The 24,502-nt window shown below is 44.0% G+C and overlaps 1 protein-coding gene across 3 annotated transcripts in view; it reads left to right on the forward strand.

Moving 5' to 3' along the window:
• The window catches only part of TRIM33 (tripartite motif containing 33), a 188,029-nt gene extending 165,217 nt beyond the window's left edge, over positions 1 to 22,812 (forward strand). Inside the window, exons 25-27 of one of the 3 annotated variants that reach the window (XR_014054730.1) lie at positions 9,091 to 9,222; positions 17,537 to 17,642; positions 22,612 to 22,812. The gene's annotated coding sequence lies outside the window, so the exon portion shown is untranslated. Of the gene's footprint in view, positions 1 to 8,742; positions 8,865 to 9,090; positions 9,223 to 17,536; positions 17,643 to 22,611 lie in introns of all 3 variants that reach the window. The other 2 variants (XR_014054729.1, XR_014054732.1) reach the window with 2 other exon arrangements.
• The last annotated feature ends 1,690 nt before the right edge of the window (positions 22,813 to 24,502 follow it).

Here is a 24,502-nt window from a genome sequence, read left to right on the forward strand (position 1 = left end):
AAGTCAAGAAACACCTGGAGTAGCAGGCAAATTTGGCCTTGGAGTACAGAATAAGGCAGGGCAAAGGCTAAAAGAGTTCTGCCAAGAGAACGCACTGGTCATAGCAAACACCCTTTTCCAACAACACAAGAGAAGACTCTACACATGGACGTCACCAGATGGTCAATACCGAAATCAGGTTGATTATATTCTCTGCAGCCAAAAATGGAGACAGTCTCAACAGTCAGCAAAAACAAGACCAGGAGCTCAGATCGTAAACTCCTTGCCAAATTCAGACTTAAATTGAAGAAAGTAAGGAAAACCACTAGACCATTCAGGTATGACCTAAATCAAATCCCTTATGATTATACAGTGGAAGTGAGAAATAGATTTAAGGGACTAGATCTGATATTCAGAGTGCCCGATTAACTATGGTCGGAGATTCGTGACACTGAACAGGAGACAGGGATCAAGACCATTCCCAAGAAAAAGAAGTGCAAAAAAGCAAACTGGCTGTCTGAGGAGTCCTTACAAATAGCTGTGAAAAGAAGAGAAGCGAAAAGCAAAGGAGAAAAGGAAAGATATACACATTTGAATGCAGAGTTCCACAGAATAGCAAGGAGAGATAAGAAAGCCTTCCTCGGTGATCAGTGCAAAGAAATAAAGAAAAATAATAGAGTGGGAAGGACTAGAGATCTCTTTAAGAAAATTAGAGATATCAAGGGAACATTTCATGCAAAGATGGAATCAATAAAGGGCAGAAATGGTATGGACCTAACAGAAGCAGAAAAACATCCATTTCTGCTTTATTGACTATGCCAAAGCCTTTGACTGCGTGGATCACAATAAACTGGAAAATTCTGAAATAGATGGGTATACCAGACCACCTGACCTGCCTCTAGAGAAATCTGTTTGCAGGTCAGGAAGCAACAATTAGAACTGGACATGGAATGACAGACGACTGGTTTCAAATAGGAAAAGGAGTACATCAAGGAGGTATATTGTCACTCTGCTTATTTAACTTACTTATATGCAGAGTACATCATGAGAAACGCTGGGCTGGAAGAAGGACAAGCTAGAATCAAGATTGTTGGGAGAAATATCAGTAACCTCAGATATGCAGATGACACCACCTTTATGGCAGAAAGTGAAGAACTGAAGATCCTCTTGATGAAAGTGAAAGAGGAGAGTGAAAAAGTTGGCTTAAAGCTCAACATTCAGAAAACTAAGATCATGGCGTCCGGTCCCATCACTTCATGGGAAATAGATGGGGAAACATTGGAAACAGTGGCTGACTCACTTTATTTTTTTGGCCTCCAAAATCACTGCAGATGACAGTTGCAGCCATGAAATTAAAAGATGCTTACTCCTTGGAAGGAAGGTTATGGCCAACCTAGACAGCATATTAAAAAGCAGAGACATTACTTTGTCAACAAAGGGCCATCTAGTCAAGGCTATGGTTTTTCCAGTAGCCATGTATGGATGTGAGAGTTGAACTATAAAGAAAGCTGAGTGCCAAAGAATTGATGCTTTTGAACTGTGGTGTTGGAGAAGACTCTTGAGAGTCCCTTGGACTGCAAGGAGATCCAACCAGTCCATCCTAAAGGAGATCAGTCCTGGGTGTTCATTGGAAGGACTGATGTTGAAGCTGAAACTCCAATACTTTGGCCACCTGATGCAAAGAGCTGACTCATTTGAAAATACCCTGACGCTGGGAAGGATTGAGGGCAGGAGAAGGGAATGACAGAGGATGAGATGGTTGGATGGCATCACCGACTCAATGGACATGGGTTTGGGTGAACTCCAGGAGTTGGTGATGGACAGAGAAGCCTGGAGTGCTGCGGTTCATGGGGTCGCAAAGAGTCTGGCACGACTGAGCAACTGAACTGAACAGAAGCAGAAGATATTAAGACGAGGTGGCAGGAATACACAGAAGAACTTTACAAAAAAGATCTTCACAAACCAGATCATCACAATGGTGTGACCACTCACATAGAGCCAGACATCCTGGAATGTGAAGTCAAGTGGGCCTTAGGAAACATCACTATGAACAAAGCTAGTGGAGGTGATGGAATTCCAGTTGAGCTATTTCAAATCCTAAAAGATGATGCTGTGAAAGTGCTGTACTCAATATGCCAGCAAATTTGGAAAACTCAGCAGTGGCCACAGTACTGGAAAAGGTCAGTTTTCACTCCAATCCCAAAGAAAGGTAATGCCAAAGAATGCTAAAACTACTGCACAATTGCACTCATCTCACATGCTAGTAAAATAATGCTCAAAATTCTCCAAGCCAGGCTTCAACAGTACGTGAACCGTGAACTTCCAGATGTTCAAGCTGGTTTTAGAAAAGGCAGAGGAACCAGAGATGAAATTGCCAACATGCACTCGATCATCTAAAAAGCAAGGGAGTTTTAGAAAAACATCCATTTCTTCTTTATTGACTATGCCAAAGCCTTTGACTGTGTTGGATCTCAGTAAGCTGTGGAAAAGTCTGAAAGAGATGGGAATACCAGACCACCTGACCTGCCTCTTGAGAAATCTATATGCAGGTCAGGAAGCAAGAGTTAGAACCGGACATGGAACAACAGACTGGTTCCAAATAGGAAAAGGAGTACGTCAAGGCTGTATATTGTCACCCTGCTTATTTAAGGTATATGCAGAGTACTTCATGAGAAACGCTGGGCTGGAAGAAGCACCAGCTGGAATCAAGGTTTCCGGGAAAAATGTCAATAACCTCAGATATGCATCTGACACTACCCTTATGGCAGAAAGTGAAGAAGAACTAAAGAGCCTCTTGATGAAAGTGAAAGACGAGAGTGAAAAATTTGGCTTAAAGCTCAACATTCAGAAAACCAAGATCATGGCATCCGGTCCCATCACTTCATGGCAGATAGATGGGGAAACATTGGAACAGTGGCTGACTTTATTCTGGGGGGCTCCAAAATCACTGCAGATGGTGATTGCAGCCATGAAATTAAAAGACGCTTACTCCTTGGAAGGAAAGTTATGACCAACCTAGGCGGCATATTAAAAAGCAGAGACATTACTTTGCCAACAAATGTCCATCTAGTCAAGGCTATGGTTTTTTCTAGTAGTCATGTATGGATGTGAGAGTTGGACTATAAAGAATGCTGAGCACCGAAGAATTGATGCTTTTGGACTGTGGTGCTGGAGAAGACTCTTGAGAGTCCCTTAGAGTGCAAGGAGATCAAACCAGTCCATCCTAAAGGAAATAAGTCCTGAATATTCATGGGAGAGACTGATTTTGAAGCTGAAACTCCAATACTTTGGCTACCTGATGTGAAGAACTGACTCATTGGAAAAGACCCTGATGCTGGGAAAGATTGAAGGCAGGAGGAGAAGGGGATGACAGAGGATGAGATCATTGGATGGCATCACCAACTCAATGGACATGAGTTTGAGTAAACTCTGGGAGTTGGTGATGGATAGGAAGGCTTGGTGTGCTGCAGTCCGTGGGACCAAAGAGTAGGACATGATTGAGCGACTGAACTGACTGATGAAAAATCCACAGTTACAATAATGCTACGTGGTAAAAGATAATCCTTTCTCAAAAATATTAGGGAAAAGATGTGGATATCTACTCTTACTACTATTCAACATTTTGCTGGGGGCTCTAGCCAGGGCAGGTAGACAAGAAAAATGTATAAAATACATTCACATTGGAAAAGATGAAGTAGAAGTATCTCCATTCACAGATGACATGGTTCTATAGTAAAAATCCTAAGGAATCTAGTAGCAATCTATTAAAACTAAAAATCATGTTCAGCAAGGTTGCAGGATATAAGATCATTAATAAATAAAAATCCATCATGTTTCTACACATTTCCAATAAATGACCTGAAAATAAAATTAAGAAAAAAGTTCCATTCATAATAGCATCTAAAATAATCAGGTCAGTTCAGTTGCTCAGTCGTGTCCTAATCTTTGCAACCACATGGACTGCAGGACACCAGGCATCCCTGTCCATCAGCAACTTCCGTTTACTCAAGCTCATGTCCATTGGGTCGGTGATGCCATCCAACGATCTCATCTTCTGTCGTCCTCTTCTCCTCCTGCCTTCAACATTTCCCAGCATCATGAGATGAGTCAGTTCCAATGAGTCAGTTCTTCACATTAGGTGGCCAAAGTATTGGAGTTTCAGCTTTAGCATCAGTCCTTCCCATGAATATTCCGGACTGATTTCCTTTAGGATGGACTGGTTTGATCTCCTTGCAGTCCAAGGGACTCTCAAGAGTTTTCTCCTACACCTCAGTTCAAAAGCATTCAGTTCTTCAGCACTCAACTTTCTTTATGGTCCAACTCTCACATCCGTATATGACTACTAGAAAAACCATAGCTGTGACTGGATAGACCTTTGTTGGCAAAGTAATGTCTCTGCTTTTTAATATGCTGTCTAGGTTGGTCATAGCTTTTCTTCCATGGAGCAAGCATCTTTTAATTTCATGCCTGCAGTCACCATCTGCAGTGATTTTGGAGCCCCCAAAAATAAAGTCTGTCACTGTTTCCATTGTATCCCCATCTATTTGCCATGAAGTGATGGGACAGGATGCCATGATCTTAGTTTTTTGAATGTTGAGTTTTAACCCAGCTTTTCACATCCCCTCTTTCACTTTCATCAAGAGGCTCTTTAGTTCTTCTTTGCTTTCTGCCATAAGGTTGGTGTATAACACTTAGGAATTAAATTTAACCAAATGAGTGCAAAACTTAAATTCTGAAAAGTATAAACAGAGAATTTAAAGATCTGAGTACTTAAAAAAGCATCTCATTCATGAATCAGAAGACTTAACATTGTTAATAATGCAATATTCCAACTGATATATGTCAATAGATTTGGTATAATCCCTATCAAAATCCAAGATGACTTCTCTGTAGAAATTGATGAGGTAATTCTAAAGCTCGCATGGAAATGCAAGGGACAGGATAGTTAAAACAAGTTTGAAAAGGAATAAAGAGGTTTCACACTTCTCATTTCAAAACTTACCAGAAAGCAAAGATAATCAAGACATTATGGTATGGGCACAAAGACAGAAGTAGATCAATGGAATAGAACTGAATTCCAGAAATAAACCCATAAATCTCTGGTCAGCTAATTTGTTAATAAGAGTGCCAAGGCAATTCATTGGCAAAATAATAATCTTTTCAACAAATGTCCGTGGTTCAACCAGATAGCCATGGACAAAATAATGTAGTTGGACCATTACCTCACAACAAACAAATCAGAAATGTAATTATAAAAGAGAAAGAACCCACCTGCCAGTGCAGGAGACATAAAAGACATGGACTCAATCCCTGGGTCGGGAAAATCCCCTGGAGGATGGCATGGCAATCCACTTCAGTATTCTTGCCTGAAAAAATCCCATGGACACAGGAGCCTGGCAAGCTACAGTCCATGGGGTCGTAAAGAGTCAGACACGACTTAAGTGACTTAACACACACATAAAATTTTAGAAGACAGCACAGGGAAAAATCTTCATTACCTTGTATTTGGCAAAGAATTCTTAGACATGACACCAAAAGCATAGCAACAACAAAAAGATAAATGACTTCATATGAATATCAGATTTCATATTCATCAATGGATACCATCAAGAAAGTAAACACCCACAGAATGGTAGAAAATATTTGCAAATCATATATCTGAAAAGGGACCATATCCAGAATTTACTCCTCTCTTAAAATTCAATAAAAAGACAAATAACATAATTAAGAAATGGGTAAAGGATCTGAACAGACATTTCTCCAAAGAAGATATACAAATGGCCAATAAGCACAAGAAAAGAGGCTCAAAATCATCAGGGAAATACAGAGCAAACTCCTAGGATGGCTAGAAGTAAAAAGTCAGATAATAACATGTGTGAGCATGTGGAGGTATCAGAACCCTCATACACTGCTGGTGAGACTAATGTGGTACAGCTGCTTTCGAAAACAGTCTAACACTTAATGAAACTATTAAGCATAGCTTTACCATATGATCCAGAATTACACTCCTAGTGTATAAACAGAAATGAAAACCTAGTTCCACACCGAAACTTGCACACAATTGTTTTTAGCAATATTATTCCTAATAGCCAAAATGTAGAAATAATCTAATGTTCATCAATGACTAATGTATGAACAGTATGTGGTATGTTTATACAGGGACACCTACAGGAGACAGAAAATAGATTTGTAGTTGCTTAGGGTTAGGAATTGACAGCTAAAGGGCATGGAGTTTCTTTTGGAAGTGATGAAAAATATTCTAAAATTGACTGTAATAATGATTGTGCCTATCTGTGACTATACTAAAAACCTTTGAATTGTATCCTTTAAGTGGGTGAATTGTGTGGTATTTGAAATAGCTTAATAAATATTGAGGGACTTCCCTGACAGTCCAGCGTTTAAGACTCCGTGCTTTCAATGCAGGGGTCACGGGTTCCATCTCTGGTCAGGGAGCTAAGATGCCACATGGTACAACCAAAAAAAAAATTGGAAAAATAAAGAAGCCTGCTCATAAACAATAAGAACTAAAATACTGAACAAAAGTAGCATATAAGCAAGAAAGAGAAACTCAAAACAAAAGCATTTTAAGGGCCTTGAATTGTTTGACAGTAGAGTCAAGATATTGGTCACTGTTAGATCTTAATATGCATAATAATAACTTTTAAAAATAATAGATTGTGTAATAAACATGCAAGGAAAGAGGGAAACTTAAGGAAGGAAGAGGGGAATAAAAAAAGAAGATGAAAGCACAAAATAATATGAAAATACATCCAAATGTTAATAATCAGTAAATATAAACAAACTGCCTAGTAAAAAGGAATTTTGTCAAACTATATTTGAAATTAATAAACTTCATCTTTTTACAAGGAATATACCTAAAAGAGCCTATGGAAATATTTCAATGAAGATTTATGGAACATAATATCCAATAATTGTAAAGTATACATTTCTTTTGAATGGGTTAAACTGATGCATGGTAATAGAATTTAGATGAGTGGTTGTTTCCAGTGGGGGGACTAGATTTACTGAAAAAGGTCATAACATTTTTGGTAGTGAAAATGTTTTACACTTTGGCTGGAGTGGTGGTTACAAAAGTGTATGAATTTTTAAAAATTCATCTAGCTATATACTTTAAATTGATGTATTTTATGTAAATTATCTCAATTTTGAAAGAATAATTTTTAGTTTATTTTGCTCTCCTAACTGTTCCACAAAAGAAGTCATTATATCCAAGCTAGCTTATGGTCTTGAAATATTATTCTCACCAAAATTAATCAGATTTTCTGTTAAGTGACTGATTCTAATTTTGGTGTGATAAATGTATAAGCCTGGAGCATCATATCACATGAAAATGAAGGAATTAATCACTGCTATTGTCATATCATAAGGACTCAGGAGCTAATGTAACGAGATTTCCACTTTCCAAAAATGATACAATTTTAATTTCAAAAAGAATAATTGCAATTGATTGAAACACATAAAATACATTTATATTTGAGTTCTTTAAATAATACAAAAATCAGTCACCTTTAGAAGATGGGAACCAATTCATTAACTAGAAACATGGTAGATACCTGGAGAGAATCAAATACTGTATCCTTCTTTCCTATATGAACTGTATCATTGAGTAACCAAGTAGCAGATGAGGGAAGCATTCCTTTATAAAGTTGAATGGAAATCAAACTATGGAATCAAAATATTTTGCAACCTTCAGTGAATTGGTGGATCTTCATAATGAGCAAGCCACAGTAGGGGGAAAAGCATTATAAGCTTCCTGATGAAAGAACACAACCCAACCTACAGTCTTGTCAAAAGAATCAAACCTGAATCTGATGAAGCCTCTGGATTCAACTGCCAATTTGTAGAAATTACAGAGGAGAGAAGAACATGTTGAATTGCACCATGACTATGCAGTCAGCAAAATCCAGATTGTATGGAACTGTGAGGGAACTGCTTTTGTTCTTCAGCAGATATATTGTGAGGAAAAGAAAGAGATGAAAGTTGAAATTTGCGTGTTAAAGGGGTTTTAAAAGACACATCAGTTTAAAAAGAAAACACTGGGAAGGCTAAATTAGATTGTTTCAGAACGCATTCTTGGATTATTAAAAACTTGACTCTAACAATTAGGATGGTGGTTACGTTTATAGGGAGGAAGTGGGCAGTGATAGAAGAGGCATATGGAGGGACTCCTCAGGTGACTATTTATTGTTCCAATTAGTAGTTGTGAGGGTGGTGTTGACCTTGTCAAAGTTTACTAAACTAAAAAAAAAATTCACTATACTTGTGTGATTTTTCTGTATTTTTATAATTAGTAAGTTAAAATTAATTTTAAGAATAGGTATTACGGACAACTTTATGCCAGTAAATTGGAAAATTTAGATAAAGTTTCTAGACATAAAAATGGATACAAATTCTTACAACTTTTAAAGAAAGTGAGTCTATAATTTAAAATTTTTCATTAAAGAAAATTCCAGGGACAAATTACTTTATAAACTAATTCTAACCATATGAGGAAGAAGTGATTTTACCCAAGTCCTTCCAAAAATAGTAAGAAATGGATTACTCACCAACTCATTTTTTATTCACTTTCTTCTTCCAAGAAAACTTTACTGAAGGAGTGTGTTATGTAACATTTCTTTCAACACATTTTCTTTGCTGTCTGCATATATACATAGACCACCTTTCATATGGATTATCCATTTAGTAGACCTCATTATCCAGTGCCTCATCACAGTTCCATTCCCATTCCTTTACTTTCCATAGGTACATTTCCTTTCAAGTCAGACCAGACTAAGTCAGTCAGTATGTGACTATTCCTATGCTGATAGTTGCAAGAGATCAGCTAACTTGTGAGCCTCAGTTGTCCTACAGGATATCTGTTTTAGGTAAGGATATACAGACTGGAATTCCAAAACTGCGTGTCATGACTGGAAGACTCCTGATTCTTTTTCATTCCACCGTACAAACTGCTACTTGCATTTAAAGAAACAGCAGAGTCTGGTCTTTGAAGATGAATTTTTGTTTCTTGACATCTTCCATTCCTGGTCATCAATAGTCTTTGTCACCCTGGCTATCTAATCTCTTTAACCTGTCCACTAAACTCCTCTCTAGCCGGCCCCTAACTGGAGAATTTCATGAAGGTCTTAAAGCATAACTTTCCTGGAGGAATGTTTCAGTTGATCAGAGGCCAAAATGTTTTCAGAGAGATGTGCTGTAGACTTGAAGGGCAAAGGAGAAGGCAAGGTAAGTGAGAGGGTGGATTCAGTGGAACAAAAGTAATAGCCAGGGCCTTGGTAGAAGCAAGAGGAGAGGGTCTTCCAAAACCGAGTCGTGATATACTTTACGAGAGATTCCTCACTCTTGCAGGAGATTGGCCACCCCTACAATGCTACTGAGTGCTTCCCAGGTGGCACAGCGATAAAGAATCCACTTGCAATGCAGGAGATGTGGGTTCAATCCCTGGGTCAGGAAGATCCCCTGGAGAGGGAAATGGCAACCCACTTTTTTCTGTGCATTATGTTGGGGGTCATCAGTTGGGAGTAAGGGGTTGTAGAGAGGGTGGAGGCAGCAGATCAGATATTTGAGAAGAATAAAAGTTTGAAATAGTTGTAGTGGAGAGTAAAATAGCTGTAGCTCAGGCATTGATGAGGCATTACTTGAGATTAGTGACCATGAATTCATAAGTTGATTTTTTTTGTGAGACTTTATGTAAGAGGCAATTTAATGTAATGACCAGAGTTCAGGCTTCTGATCCAGAAAAGCCTGGACTGTGTGACTTTGAATGGGTTACTTAATGTCTCTGAACGTCATCTGTACAATGAAAAGAATAGTAATCCTTTTCTCACAGAATTGTTGGAAGAAGTGAATGAGTTGTTATGTGAGAAGCACTTAGGAAAGTGCCTGATATACTTTTCTAAGTATATCAGGTCTTTATTTTCTCTAATATTGCTCAACCGGCTGAGGGCAGGTAGAGGAGTAGCAGAATCATCCAGGGTTAGGATGGAGTTTGCCTGACTGGTGCCTAGAAAGTACAGAGGGCAAAGGAGTTGACTGAAATTAATGATGTGATGAATCACAGACTAAGATGAATCATAAGTCAAGAGAGAGGTAATGACAGAAGTAGAGTCACAGATATAGAAAATTAACCCATGGTTACCAGGGGGAAAGGGGTGAGGAGGGATAAACTGAAAGATTGAGATCTACATATACACACTACTGTATATGTAATAGATAAATAAGGATCTTCTGTGTAGCACAGGGAACTCTACTTAATACTCTGTAATGACCTATATGGGAAAAGAATCTCAAAGAGTGGATATATGTTTAACTGATTCACTTTGCTGTATACCTGAAATTAACAAGATATAAATCAACTCTATTCCAATAAAAATTATTTTAAGAAAACCAGAAGTAATGAGAAGAAGTGATGGATAAGGAGAACACTATCTGGATGAGCAGGATATTTTAACGATGTTGAAGATCTGTTATAGCTGGGGTAGCAATTAGACAAGCTGGGAGGGTGGAAGGTTGTCCTCAGAATAATGGGACACTTGAGTTAGTGATTTTTCAGGGTGAGGAAAATTGGAATGACATACCCCCACTATGAACATAGGAGGATGTAGAAAGGGAGGAGAAGAACTCAAGGTGGTAAGAAGCCAGTGACTGGATGGCTCATCCACCAGGATAGTGAAGTCCCCCAGGGCTAGGATGGCAAGAGGGGATGGAGAGGAAAGAAATGCCAAGGTTTCGGTCCCTCATGGAACTGATATGTGGGAGCTCATCCCTGGAGTGTCTTTCCATAGAGACATTGTTTTTATCCATTACTAAAATCCAGAGGCCTCTAGAAGGTAACAATAGCCAATATTTATCAAATGCTTTGTGATAGGCACAGTTTTGGGCTTTCCTGGTGGTTCAGTGGTAAAGAATCCACCTGCCAATGCAGGAGACGTGGGTTCGATCCCTGGGCTGGGAATATCCCCTGGAGGGGGAAATGGCAACCCACTCCGGTATTCTTGCCTGGAGAATCCCATGGACAGAGGAGCCTGGCAGGCTACAGTCCACGGGGTCCAAAGAGTTGGACACGACTTAGAAACTAAACAACGAGGCACAATTTTAAGCACTTATTTAATGTAAGCAATGTTTTTCATCCTTTCTGTGAAGACTATGAAGTGGGTTCCCATTATTAGTCCTATTTTATAAATGAAAGAGCTGAGGCTCAGAGTTGCTAGGTCATGTGCTCAAGGCCCCAGAGCTACTAAGTGGCAGATCTTAGATTTAAATTGTTAGCCTGGCTTCAGGTCTATGTGTGCAACCACTATGCCACCCTGCCTCTCAGCACATGAAGTTACTATTACCTTAGTACGAATTCGTTTCTAGGGGGGAATTTCTCCATGTGAACTTACAAGCAAGTGCTGGGGCGCGAGGTGTCTGTCTATAATAATTGTGGGTGTAGCCCATTGTGTTCGCCAGTTCTCTGGGCTTGACGTGAGTCAGAAGAGTGTCCATCACATCAGGGATGCAGGGGCTGCCTGGGCCTGGGGATCAGTGCCTGAGGGTCCTCCAGGGGTGCTGGCTGTGGAGGACCATGTGGGTCGGGGCTAGCACGTGGGCTTGTGCTTGAGGTGCCTGGACGCCTCCTGTCTTCTGCTGCTTGATCTGGACACTGAAGACGCCTGCCTGCCCAATGTGTCTGGTCACTGAGCCAAGACTGTTGCACAGATGGGCGGATGGTGAGGGGGCTGAGCAAAGACCAGCACAGCCTCAGTGCCCTCTGACCCCACACCTTTTGGCCTGTGGGAGGCAGAAGAGAACAGGCTGTTTGGAGGAGGCTGGGAAAAACCCTGGAGGCAGTGACCGGCCTCAAGATGCTCCGGTGTTGTCGGCAAGGGGTGCGGGGAGGGGGGTCTGGGGCAGTGACTGCTCCACCCACCAAAATACGCTGGAAGGAAGAGGGGTGGGCAGGCATACAGGGACGGTGAGTAGGCAAGGGGGCTGAGTGCTGGGGAACTCTGCAGAAGGATAGGTGAAGCAGGCTCTCATCGCCATCAGCAGTGAGACCCCTGCCAGGATCTGCAGCCCCCTCACCATTTGTCTGGGTGCAGGGAGGCTCCAGTGTTAGAATCCCTGAGACGGGACAGAAGAGGGAAGGAAGCTCTTGTCTGGGAGTTGAAGAGGCTGGCCTGACATGGTCCCCGTCACTGAGTGTTGGGGGTCGTCTGCTCCCCACCTTCTCACGATAGGAGAGGCTCACCTGGGCATGTGGCAAGTCAAGGACATTTCCCAGCCTTCCTCGCATGAGCCCAACCCTGCCAACAAGATGGGAGCTGAAATAACGTGTCCTGCCCAGGCTCACACTTAACAGGACTGAGTGTGTGCTCCTTGCTTCTTCCCTCACTGTTGGCTGGTGCCTTGGCAAGAATCGCATTCTGCACTTGGACTACAAGTGGAAGCCATGAGGGCAGCAGAGCTGCCCACCTGGTCACCTGTTTCTGGGCTGTTACCTGAAAGACAAGAAGCTTCAATCTTGTTTAAGCCCTCATGTTTTCAGATTTGTGTTGTAGCAGTTTATCCTATGGGGCTTCCCAGGTGGCGCTAGTAGCAAAGAACCCGCCTTCCAAATGCAGGTGGACATAAGAGACACAGGTTCAATTTCTGGGTCAAGAAGATCCCCTGGAAAAGGACAAGGCAACCCACTCCAGTATTCTTACCTGGAGAATGCCTCAGACAGAGGAGCCTGGAGGTCTACCATCCATGGGTCACAAAGAGTCAGACACAAGTGAAATGTCTTAACACTATACCCTAAGATATGGCCTTCTACTTGGAAAGGTGCAGTAGAGATGTTCTGATGCTTTGAACCCGAGCCAGGCTGTCAGTATGAGGGACTCTGCTCAGCTATGGAGCTGGAGCCCCCATTCTCATGTGCAGGATTTACTTGCCCCACACCAGGCATACAAGCATGATTTTGGGAACACCCAAAACCCCTGTGGGAGGGCAACCCTAAATGGGCCTCTGGCTCCCAGCTCCACCTCCGGGGACTCAGTCAGGCTGGGCTGATCCCAACATGATGCCCAGTGCCTGAGCTGGGCCCCAGCCTGCAGAGATCGACTGGGTCCATCCAGTCCTCCCTCTTGGACTGAAAAAAACAACACTCTGTTTGGTTATTTATGCTGGAATAATAGACATGGATAAATCAAGCTGCAAAGTTGATGGGAAACAATATCTCCCAAGGATCTGCTGCAGCTGAAAAATGTCACCATAACTTCCTTCTTAGAATGACCATTTTCACTCACTGAGAAACGTTGTTCTCTGAAATCATAGATGATCAGAAATGTCACTGTTTGAAATTTTTCAATGTGAATGAAACATCACCTCTTGCCTGGAGGGTCTTAGTCACCCTGACACAGGGAGGCAGCCTGGGTTTACAGCCCAGAGGCAGAGCTGCAGTTAAGGGTTTTCTGGATACAACTGTCCACCGCTGTCCTGGCTCTGATTCTGAGGAAAGAAGAGGCCCTTGGTTCTCTCTCGGTTCTCTCTGTAGCCCAGACCTGATCCGGCCTCTTCCCACTCAGCTTGGCTTTCCTGTGAGCCTAACAAAATCCCTCTCATTTGCATGTCACCTACAGTCTTCCCCAGCATTTTCAATTTAACTCAATAACCCAGTTTCTCTTGCATTTGGTGAGATGCCTCTGGGCTCTTCTGCTGTGAGCTTTCTCTCTCGCTGCTCACAGGTCAGGAAAGCTGCTTTGTCAGGTCAAGACCCAGGTTTGTCGCTTGTGGTCTTAGGGTGATTGGTGTAAGAGGCATTTGAATTGGGAATATGGATAAAAATCAAAGCTCATGGGATGGGGGAAGATCAAAAAGTAGAGTTAGGGCTTTGAGGGGTCTTGCCAAGCTGAAGTGATGAGGAAATAGAAACTACAATGAGGCAGGAGCTATAGGAGGTATTAATAAATAAAGGCTAGAATTGATAAATGAAGGAAAGAGCAGCTGCAGTGAGTCTGAGTTTGAAGGAGAACAGTGTAGATATTCAGAATGAGCCCTGCCCGTGAACTGAGGGTGGTGGTGCTTAGCTAGCTCCTTCCTGATTCAGCACCAGGGCTCCCATACCTGGGAGGCTCTTTGATCTCAAGACTCAACCAGCTTACTGAAACTAGTTACCTCTCCCGTGCTACCAATACTCAGATGTGAGGCAGTCCAGACCCCAAACAGGGATAAGGCTCTTTCTGGAAGAGCCCCTTCATTCAGTCCTCATTCTCTCTATCTAGGTATGTATTAAGAAGTCTCCTAGATATTCCCTGGTAGCTCAGCTGGTAAAGAATCTGCCTGCAATGCAGAAGACCTGGGTTCGATTCCTGGGTTGGGAAGGTCCCCTAGAGAAGGAAACGGCTACCCACTCCAGTATCCTGGCCTGGAGAATTCCATGGACTATATAGTCCATGGGGTCATGAAGTGTTGGACATGACTGAGCGACTTTCACTAGATAAAAGCTTTCTTACCACAGACCTTTTAAAATTCACCACGGGAGAAATAGTCACTTTATCAATAAATCCACTTCTTACCTATCACTTTGTCTCTCACTGAGTTCTTTTGTAATGAGAGATAAAGAACCTGAGCTTCATTAAGTCCTGAAACGAGGTGTGCAGTCTCAGGAGACAGTGGGTTCAAGTTTTGGCTGGGTTTGAATCCCATCTGAGTTGTGTGGTTTCAGTTCTAACTCTCAAATGTATTCCTCTCTCTTTTTGGTGACACATCTTCAGAAGTATAATCTAGTAGTTAAGAGTGTGGGCTCAGAGCCAGACTACAGGGGTTGAACCCTAGTTGTGAGGCACGTTACTTATCATTCTACCTGTGACTGAACCCAAGTTTGGTTTGTGAGCCCAAGCGAACTACAACATTGGAGTTGGGAGAAGAGAAAGGTTTATTGCAGGGCTGAGCAAGGAGAACAGGCAGCTCATGTGCAAAAGACCCAGACTCCCTGATGGCTTTCAGGGAAGGGTTTTTAAAGGCAACATTTGGGGTGAGGGTGACAGAGGGTATGACTTTTTAGATTGGTTGGTGGTGAGATAACAGGGTGGTGGTCCAGGAATCTCAATCAGCTTCTGGTTCCAACCAGTCTGGGGTCCACATACTTGTGCTCAGCTTGACCTCCATCTGGGTGGGGATCTTGATATGATCTCCAGTGGCCTCAGCCTGCAATGGCTTGGGTTCCCAGGCAGAGATTGAGACCAGGTTACAGCTGTGAGAACACCAGATCATAGCCATTAGACCAATAATCAGTGACAAAGGCCTTGGCCATTCAACTTTTCAGAAAAGAATTTCCACAGAAAGTAGTGAAGCAAGTATTTATTAAGAGATAAAGAGTACAGTATTTGTGAATAGACACGCAGATGGACTCAGAGAGAGAATCATGCCCTTGTGGCAGTTCAAATCACTTATATGAGGTATTTCTTCCAGGTTTCCTTTGACCAAATCATTTTGATTTGCCTGGTTCACAGTGCATATTTGTTACATCTCAGGACCCTCTCATATGTGTGCACACATCTCTTAGGCAAGATGGATTCTACTAAAGTGTCCTAAGGGGAGTTATCACTCTTCTTTTGATCTCCAAGGAGCTTTTCCGCATGCATGTGTGGTCAGGGAAATCTCCTAACTTCAAGAATGAGAAATATGTGGTCTGGGCAGGGCCCAGCTCCCTCCCTTACTTGTCCTGTTATTCTCACTTTGGAGTTTTGGTCTACAGGGAATGAATCTTCAATTGCTTTACCCTGGAGAGGAAGGGGTGGGCATTTACCTCCTGCCGCAAATCCTCCCTGAGAGATACAAAACCCCCCAAAACTTTTATCAGGAAGATGAGGGTGAAGGTCTTCCATAACTTCAGGCTGGCAAGGGGCTTGTACACCCTACCTAGTTGGGGTCATAGAATTCTTGCCCTATTATTAAAGGGCCCCCAAGGGGACTTTGTTGTTTCAGCAGGATCTGCTGTGGGGAGTGGCTAGAGTCCCTGCATCACCATTGTTCTGTGATGCCCCAGAGAAAACTAAATAGAGAAGCAGGAGCTAAAGATCAGCAAAAGACTATTATAATCAGAGCCTGAAGCAGGGGTAGGAATCTGGTTGTACAAGACCAGCATATTTTTGTTAGTCTCCAGCTTAGAATTTAGTATCTATTTCTAAAATGGAAGGTCTAAACCTGTTGATCCCTCCTTCTTGGGCTGAAAGGTCTTAGTTGCAGATTTGCATCTATATGGAAACACTAGGTGAAATAAGAATCACTATGGCTGAGAAGAGGCGATTATAAGAAAATGGAAACCTCCCATCGCTATGGCCCATGAAGGACTTTGTTGTTGTTGTTGTTCAGTCGCTAAGTTGTGTCTGACTCTGCAATTCCATGGATTGCAACTTCCCAGGCTCCTCTGTCTTCCACTGTCTCCCAGAGCTTGCTCAACTTCATTTCCATTGAGTGGGTGATGCTATCTAACCATCTCATCCTCTGCCACCCACTTCTCCTTTTGCCTTCAATCTCCCAGCATCAGGATCTTTTCTAATGAGTCGGCTCTTCACATCAGGTGCCCGAAGTATTGGAGCTTCAGCTTCAGTCCTTCCAGTGAATATTCAGGACTGATTTCCTTTAAGATTCACTGGTTGGATCTCCTTGCAGTCCAAGGGACTCTCAAGAGTCTTCTCCAACACCACAATTCGAAAGCATCAATTCTTTGGCTCTCAGGCTTCTTTATGGTCCAACTCTCATATTGTACATGACTACTGGAAAAACCATAATTTTGACTATATGGATTTTTGTCCGCAAAGTGATGTCTTTGCTTTTTAATACATTGTCTAGGTTTGTCATAACTTTCCTTCTAAGGAGCAAGCATCTTTTAATTTCATGACTGCAGTCACCATCCACAATGGATCTTTAGGTTCCTGGATATATGAACCCAGCTGGTGACCCCCTGGAATTTGACTGCTATCGGGGTGCTCAACCAGACTGGTTAAAGACCCTTCCATTTCAGGAGTAGCTGGTCACCAGGGGACTCGTTCTTCCAGGTCTTTAAAAGTGCCCAGTCTTCAGGTTTTACAACAGGGTAACTGGGACTGTCATCTGGAGAGGACTGTACTGTCGCCATATTCTTACATACCCTTCTGGACTGGCCCAGATTTATATTGTGTTTAAGATGAGCCTGTGTTCCTGGGTCAGTTAGCATGTGCAAAGTAAGGAATGGCCTTCTGTATGTCATTTCAAAAGGGCTTAACTTAGTGGTTGTTTTAGGATCTGCCCTGACCCTTAAAAGGGCTGTTGGCAGCAGGTGATACCATGGCTCTTACATTTCTTGACAGTTTGACTCAAGTTTTTCTTTAGAGTATGATTAGCCTGGTTCCACTTTTCCTGAGGACTGAGGTCTCCAGGATGAATGGAGGTGCTATTTGATTCCCAAAGCCTATGAAAGCTGTTGTGTGACCTTTGCTGCAAACCAAGGTCTTGGGACAATCCAAATCTAGGGATAATTTCCTTTAGGAGTGCTTTAGTTATGCTACTTCAGTTGCCTTCTCTGTTCTTTTAGGGAAGGCCTCTATCCATCCAGTGAAGCTATCTATGAAGATCAATAAGTATTTGAAGCCCTGGAAAGAGGGGATCTGAGTGAAACCTATTTGCCAGTCCTTTCCTGGGTAAGTCCCACATTGCTGGACTGGACTAGCAAGAGGCGGAAGCTTGACATTGCCTCCTGGATTATGGGTGATGGGAAGGGCACAGGCTCCAGTGACTCTTTTGTCTGCAGGAGCCCTTTCCCTGTAAAAAGCAGGAAAACAATCATAGACATTGCACCTCTCCCCAGATGGAGAGAATCATGTAGCCCTTTAATAGTTTTCCATTGGTCAGAGAGAGATATGAGCAATTTCTGATGTATGTGCCATCAGCCAACTGTTACCTTCATTCCCCACCTGTCTCATACCCTGTTCTCCTTGGAAGTCGAGTATCTGGTTATAACATTAGAAGGGGTAAGGGATGGGATTAGACCCATTTCGTTTATGGGCATCAGGGTTTCTTTCTTTGCTTCCCTATCTGCCCTATCGTTTCCTCAGAAAATTTGAGGAGTTCCCTTTTGGTGCCCTTGGCTATGGATGACTACTACCTGTTTTGGTTTTTGGACAGCTTCTGTGAGTTGTAAAATCTCAGCCCCATACTTTATAGGGGAGTTTTTTGCATTGAGAAGTCATCTCTTTCCAGATAGCTGGGTGGGCAGGTAAAACAAGTTTGTGTGTATGTATACAATCTTCCCTTCACCTAGGATTAAAGACTCAGGTTAGAGCTATTAGTTCAGCCTTTCGGACTGAGGTGTTAGGTGGCAAAGGTTTTGCTACTATGGTGCTATGAGGGCTCACCATAGTACTTCCTGCAGAACTCAAAGACATGTATCAGATTGTTAGTATATATCCCTAGGACTGTTTTATGGCTGAACTATTGTTTGACTGCTTTTCGTTTCTGCATTCCCTCAGTCCCCGATTAGCACCTTCTTAAATCTGCTCTTTGGACTTCAGGCCTAGGAGACAAAAGCCTTTTTCTAAAACTAAGAAATGGGGGTCATGGAGGGGCTTTTGTACCCAGGAGAGCCCCATAGTGTTCTGCTTGTTTCATGCCTCAGCCTCCTCATCTGTAAAATAAGAATAATGGTAAGATTACCTGCCTCACAGGGTCTTTATGGGAGTTACTGAGTAAAGATGATAGCTGGTAGGATAGGAATCAGCAACCGTCATGTGCCTTTCTTAGATAAATTGTGCTCATTTTGTAGCCTCAGATGTAGATGAGTTACAAATGTAGTTTCAATGTCCCTAAAAGCTATTTTAAGAATAATTTTATTTATTTTTGGCTGTGCTGGGTCTTTGTTACTGTGCACGGGTTTTCTCTAGTTGTAGTGTGCAGGCTTCTCCTTGCGGTGGCTTCTCTTGCTGCAGAGCATGGCCTCTAGGACGTGAGGGCTTCAGCAGTTGTGGCCTCCTGGCTTCAGAGCCCGGGCTCAGTAGTTGTGGCACACGGGCCTAGCTGCTTCACGGCATGTGGGATCTTCCATGACCAGGGATCGAACCTATATCTCCTGCACTGGCAGGTGGATTCTTTACCACTGAGTCACCAGGGAAGCCCCCTCTAAAAGCTATTTCTTTTCAAATAAAGCACATATTACAATAACTGAGGGTGAAGTGTCTTGTGTGAGTGGGACTTTCTCACCATTATGTATGCCCCACCTGCACTGAGGCTTTAGTCACTCTCCAGATTGAATGGCCTCAGCTAGGCCCACCTGGATGGTTCACTCAGGCCGTCTTGACCAAGGATGGCCCTCAGGGTCCCTCTGAGGGGCAAGCCTGGGAGAGTGTTACTGAACCAAACTTGGGTCCACTCTCTTGCCCTCAGTAAAGCCAATATACCCTACTAACGCTGGGTTGTGGTCAAGGAAAGTGCAGCGTAGATCACAGGGCGCCAAGCATGGAGTCCTGGGCAACTAGTGTTCAAAATACCTTCCCTGATGGGTTTCAGGAAAGCATTTTAAAAGATCAGCTGAGGGAGGGACATCCCAGGATATGTGATCAGCTGGTGCACAATTCTGATTGGTTGATGGTAACGAAGATAAAGGGTTGGGTCACAGGGGTTAACATGATCAATCCTTAGGTGTTACTAGTGAGGTCTGAGGGCTACTGTGCTCATGGTCATCAAGTAGTTAATTTCTTCTATTTAGTGGGGGACTTAGCATTTGTAAAACAGCTCAGGAAATGGCACCAGATACTGTTATCTAGGTATTTCAGAGAGGAGCTGAGGCAGAGGTTATGGGGAAGGGTCTGTCCTGGGAAGGCCCTGGAGTGTCCTGCTTGGTTACAAGAGAAGATAGGCAGCAACTGTGGGCTTCCTTGCCTTCGAGTGAGGAAGTGAGTCTGAAGGCTTCTGGCTATGTAAGCTCAGACCTGGGTCACCTCCCGAGCCAGGGATCCCTTATGTGTAAAGGGCACAGTGAGCACAGGCTTACCGAGTTCACAGGAAGGTCCTGAGGATGAAGACAGAAACCATATGAGCATGCTGAGACAGAAGCTGAAAGTTCAGCGTGGTGTAATCTCAGCTATGGCCTCTTGACACAGCTGGCTTCCCTGGTTGCCCTGGGCTCCCAGGAGAGGTGGGGCTGTGAGCTGGGGCTCTGAAGTGCCGTGCCCTGGAGACCAGAACCCTAGGGGTGAAGGGGAGGCGGGGAGGACGCTCTGGCTCCTGCAGATCATTGACACCGGAAGGCTGGCTTTCAGTATTGCCCAGGGCAAGCATCCTGCAGAATGTGGAAGGAGCTTGGGGGGTAGGATGTCTGCCCCACAGAGAAGACCCCTCAGGGGAGGCCAGGGGTGAGAGGCTGGAAATTGTTGCTGTAAGTTAGCAGCTTGCTGCTCCAGGAGAGCTGGGCCCAGGGGAGCCTGAGTGCTGGGAGCTGCTGTGGTCTGCAGTGCCTCAGGAATGCAGCCCCACACCCCCCCTGCTCAGCCTGTTCTGGCCCAGTCTGGAGGGGATATGAAGTGCCCAGCCCACAGGTGGGCCTCCCCCTTGGGTGGTCAGGCATGGCCTGGAGAACACAGAATGTGTCTGGCAGGAGCCCCTGGGAAACTTGCCTTGGGCCTGACACCCTGGGGCCTGGCCACTGGCCCCATGGTTCCCAACCTCCTCCTCAAAGCCCAGCTCCCCTCCTGAGTTTGAGACACAAGTCAGGTCCAGGTGCAGGAAAATCCTCTCTTGAGGACAAAGAGAACCAAAGCAACTTGGACGAAGAGCTGTGAGGGAAACAACGGAGCTGGCGCTTGATGAAAGGCACCCTGTAAATGCAGCACATTTCAGTGATTGTCCTTGTCAGAAAAACAGAAGCGAGCAAAATTTTTTGAAAGCCACCTGATTTAAGTCTTTGAACCACACTCACAGGTGACAGCAAAATGCAAATGGCACTGGTTCTTGGAATCTGACTGCTTTCCTTTACTTGTGAGACTGTTATTATGAAAGGCTGCCAGAGCCTGCCCACTTCCCTTAGAGGAAAAACAACTTTTGTGACTAATCTGATCCTTACATTGGATTACCCTCAGGTGTGGCATCTGGGAGAAATAAAACAGGAAGCTCAGAGCTCCCCCAGAGGGACTGAGGATTGAGAGATGGGGTGGGGGTGGGGAGTTAATGTAATAAAGACTAAATAGCAGAGAACTATTAGCTATTTGTGCATGTGTGCATGCTAAGTCGCTTCAGTTGTGTCTGACTCTGTGACCCCACGGACTGTAGCCCACCAGGCTCCTCTGTCCATGGGATTCTCCAGACAAGAAGACGGGAGAGGGTTGCCATTTCTTCCTCCAGGAGATCTTCCCAACCCAAGGATTAAATCCACATCTCTTGCATCTCCTGCATTGGCAAGTGTGTTCTTTACCACTAGCGCCACTTCAGTTCAGTTCAGTTCAGTTGCTCAGTCGTGTCCGACTCTTTGCTACCCCATGGACTGCAGCACGCCAGGCTTTCCTGTCCATCAACAACCCCCGAAACTTGCTCAGACTCATGTCCATCGAGTTGGTGATGTCTTCCAACTATCTCAACCTCTGTCGTCCCTTTCTCCTCCCGCTTTCAGTCTTTCCCAGCATCAGGGTCTTTTCCAATGAGTCAGTTCTTCACATTAGGTGGCCAAAGTATTGGAGTTGCAGCTTCAGCATCAGTCCTTCCAATGAATATTCAGGACTGATCTCCTTTAGGATAGACTGATTGGATCTCCTTGCAGTCCAAGAGACTCTCAACAGTCTTCTCCAACACCAACAGTTCGAAAGCATCAATTCTTTGGCACTCAGCCTTCTTTATGGTCCAACTCTCGCATTGTACATGACTACTGGAAAAACCATAGCTTTGACTATATGGACCTTTGTCAGCAAGGTGATGTCTCTTTTTTAATATGCTGTCTAGGTTTGTCATAGCTTTCCAAGGAGCAAGTGTCTTTTAATTTCATGGCTGCAGTCACCATCCATAGTGGATGGATTTTGGAGCCCAAGAAAATTGTCTTGTCATTGTTTCCATTTTCCCCCCCATTTTGAATGTTGAGCTTTAAGCCAGCTTTTTCACTCTCCTCTTTCACCTTCAACAAGAGGCTCTTTAGTTCCTCTTCACTTTCTGCCATTGGGCCTAGTTGGTCCTAACTGGTTCTTATTTCTCTGTGCAGTTTCCTTCTGAAACTTCAAAAAGAATAATGGTTTCCTTTTGAGGGCAGGGCAGGGAAATGATTCTGGGGCAATAGCGTTGGTGAGACAGGAGGGAAAGGGGCGGGACACAAACACTAGATAAAGAGGAGGTGCAGGAACTTCCCGGTGGTCCAGTGACTAAGACTCCACACTCCCAAGGCAGGGTACACGGGTTTGATCCCTGGTCAGGGAACTAGATCCCACATGCTGTAACTAAAAGATCCTACACGCCACAACTAAGACCTGGTGCAGGCAAACAAATATTGAAAAAAATTGTTGAGAGGTACCATTGCTGGCAAGTGATAAAGACTGGCTGGAACTGAGATAGCTTTGACAATAGCCTGGTCATTGACCTTTAAAGCTCATTATACCTTCATTGTAATACTAACAATCACTCTGGCTTCCACCATGACAGATCCAAGGAAGACCAAAAAAAGCCAAAACATGGGCATTGGCTCAACTTCTGGGAAATTTCTACCCTATCCCAAAGTAGCAAGAATATTCGTCCCACTCGTTAGCCTATGAGGTCACTTAATCCATGAAAACCTGCGACCATGAGACATCTGCATTCTGCCTGTGGAATGTGTTCTCTCTAAATAAACTTGCTCTCCCTTTACTCCGGCTCCGTCTTCTTTCCTCAGGAAGCCAGGGCCCCTCCCTTGGCAGTTGGTCCCAAGGACGCCTGCAAGTCCCAGGAAGTGACATCTCTCTGCTGTAGCACTGGTAACATAAACTTTGTTCACCCCAACACAATCCAGAGCAATTTCTTCCCAGCTTCTACCTTCCTGACAACCACTGGCAAGAACGAGAGCATCACACTGTCTCCTCAGAGATTATGGTCAGCCCATCTCTGCAGTGCACAGCCCAGGACTCCTCAGTGCACAGCCCAGGAACTGGGGTTGACGTGGTGCCCAGGGCCACCCAGGTGTGGGCAGGATGAGGACTAGAGCCTGCATCTCCAGATGCCAGTCTGGAGAACTCGTTACCGCACTGCCCCATTTCTACACCGTCTCTCAGCCCCTTGCTTCGGGGAAAGAGTCTGGGGCTCTCATCCACACTCGCCCTGGTGTCCATGTATCTGTGACAGAAAGTGTCAAAGAAAGGGTGTGTGATAAAGCACAGCAAGTGGGTACACATAGGATTTGGGGAGGCAGAAGGCCAGGGATTGGAGATGGAGACCCAGGTTCTGGTGAGGTTTATTGGCTGGAGGTGTCTTTCCAACAACTGTAACAGTGACCTCTGCAAACTTGTCTGTTCATTCAAAAAGGGGGGAGGGGAACAAAAGATTTGCGAAGCCTAAATGAGATGTTTTTTGAAGAATACTTTAAAATCTAGACAGGTATGCAAATATAAACCAGAATTTTGCAAAATATCCGAGGGAGGGCTTTAGTCCCCCGAAGGTAATAATCCTTTAACAGGAACAGATTCTTCTGGGCCAGGAAAGTCCCTGGGCAAAGTACCTATCAACATCATCATCACTATTATCTGAGAGGCACTGCCACAGGGGATGTAAAATAGTTTCAGTCTAAAAAATCCCTGGGCTTCATGTTCAGGTAAACGTATGGCGGTGGCCTTCCGTTATCGTCAGTACAACTCCGTGCTGGCTTCAGTGAAGTCTGGAGTCGTCTGAAGGGTACTGGCGCCCTCTGGTGGACACTATGGAGAGAAACATCATGGCACCGCAGAGGCGCGATGGCTGAGAGGTCGCTAGGGGCGCTGGAGATGAACCGGACGGCTAGAGCCAAGCGAGAGGCTTCCAGACATTTGGGCAGGTGTTAGAGACTGGCAGTTATGTTTTCGTCTTTTCATGTGCATAGAATGAGGTCTAGAGGTTTATAAATAGAGGAAAAGCTTACTGGTTCGCTCCTGATCATTTAAGACTTGCAATAATCCCTGTTTATCAAGGCACAACTTTGTTTCAGGAGTAGACAAAGCATTTGCTAAACAAATTAAGCCTAGGATTTTTTCACACGAGTGTCTGTCTGCTGTTAAAGTCCCAGAATGCCTTGAGAGGGAGTTGGGAAGAAGAGGAGAGGGAAGGAGGGGCTTGGAAAGCAGGAAGTCCCACTTCCTCCTGGGGCCCCTGCCTCCTACCATCCTTCACTGGATGTCCAGGGTGGGCTCTGGGCACTGATGGGCGGTAGGGGCATGGAGGCCATCACAGGGAGGATCTGGCCACATGTCCCTCTGGCAGGAAAGGTGACTAGTGAGCTTCAGGCAGAACCGTGGTCCCTGCTGCAGGTCTAATGCACTGGATGCAGCTAGGGGAGGGGTCTCTTTGGGGAAGCCCTGGCTCACCTGACTCA

The sequence above is a fragment of the Giraffa tippelskirchi genome, chromosome 5 (assembly GCF_054371585.1).
Source record: "Giraffa tippelskirchi isolate mGirTip1 chromosome 5, T2T-mGirTip1v1.2.pri, whole genome shotgun sequence".
NCBI classification, from domain to species: domain Eukaryota; kingdom Metazoa; phylum Chordata; class Mammalia; order Artiodactyla; family Giraffidae; genus Giraffa; species Giraffa tippelskirchi.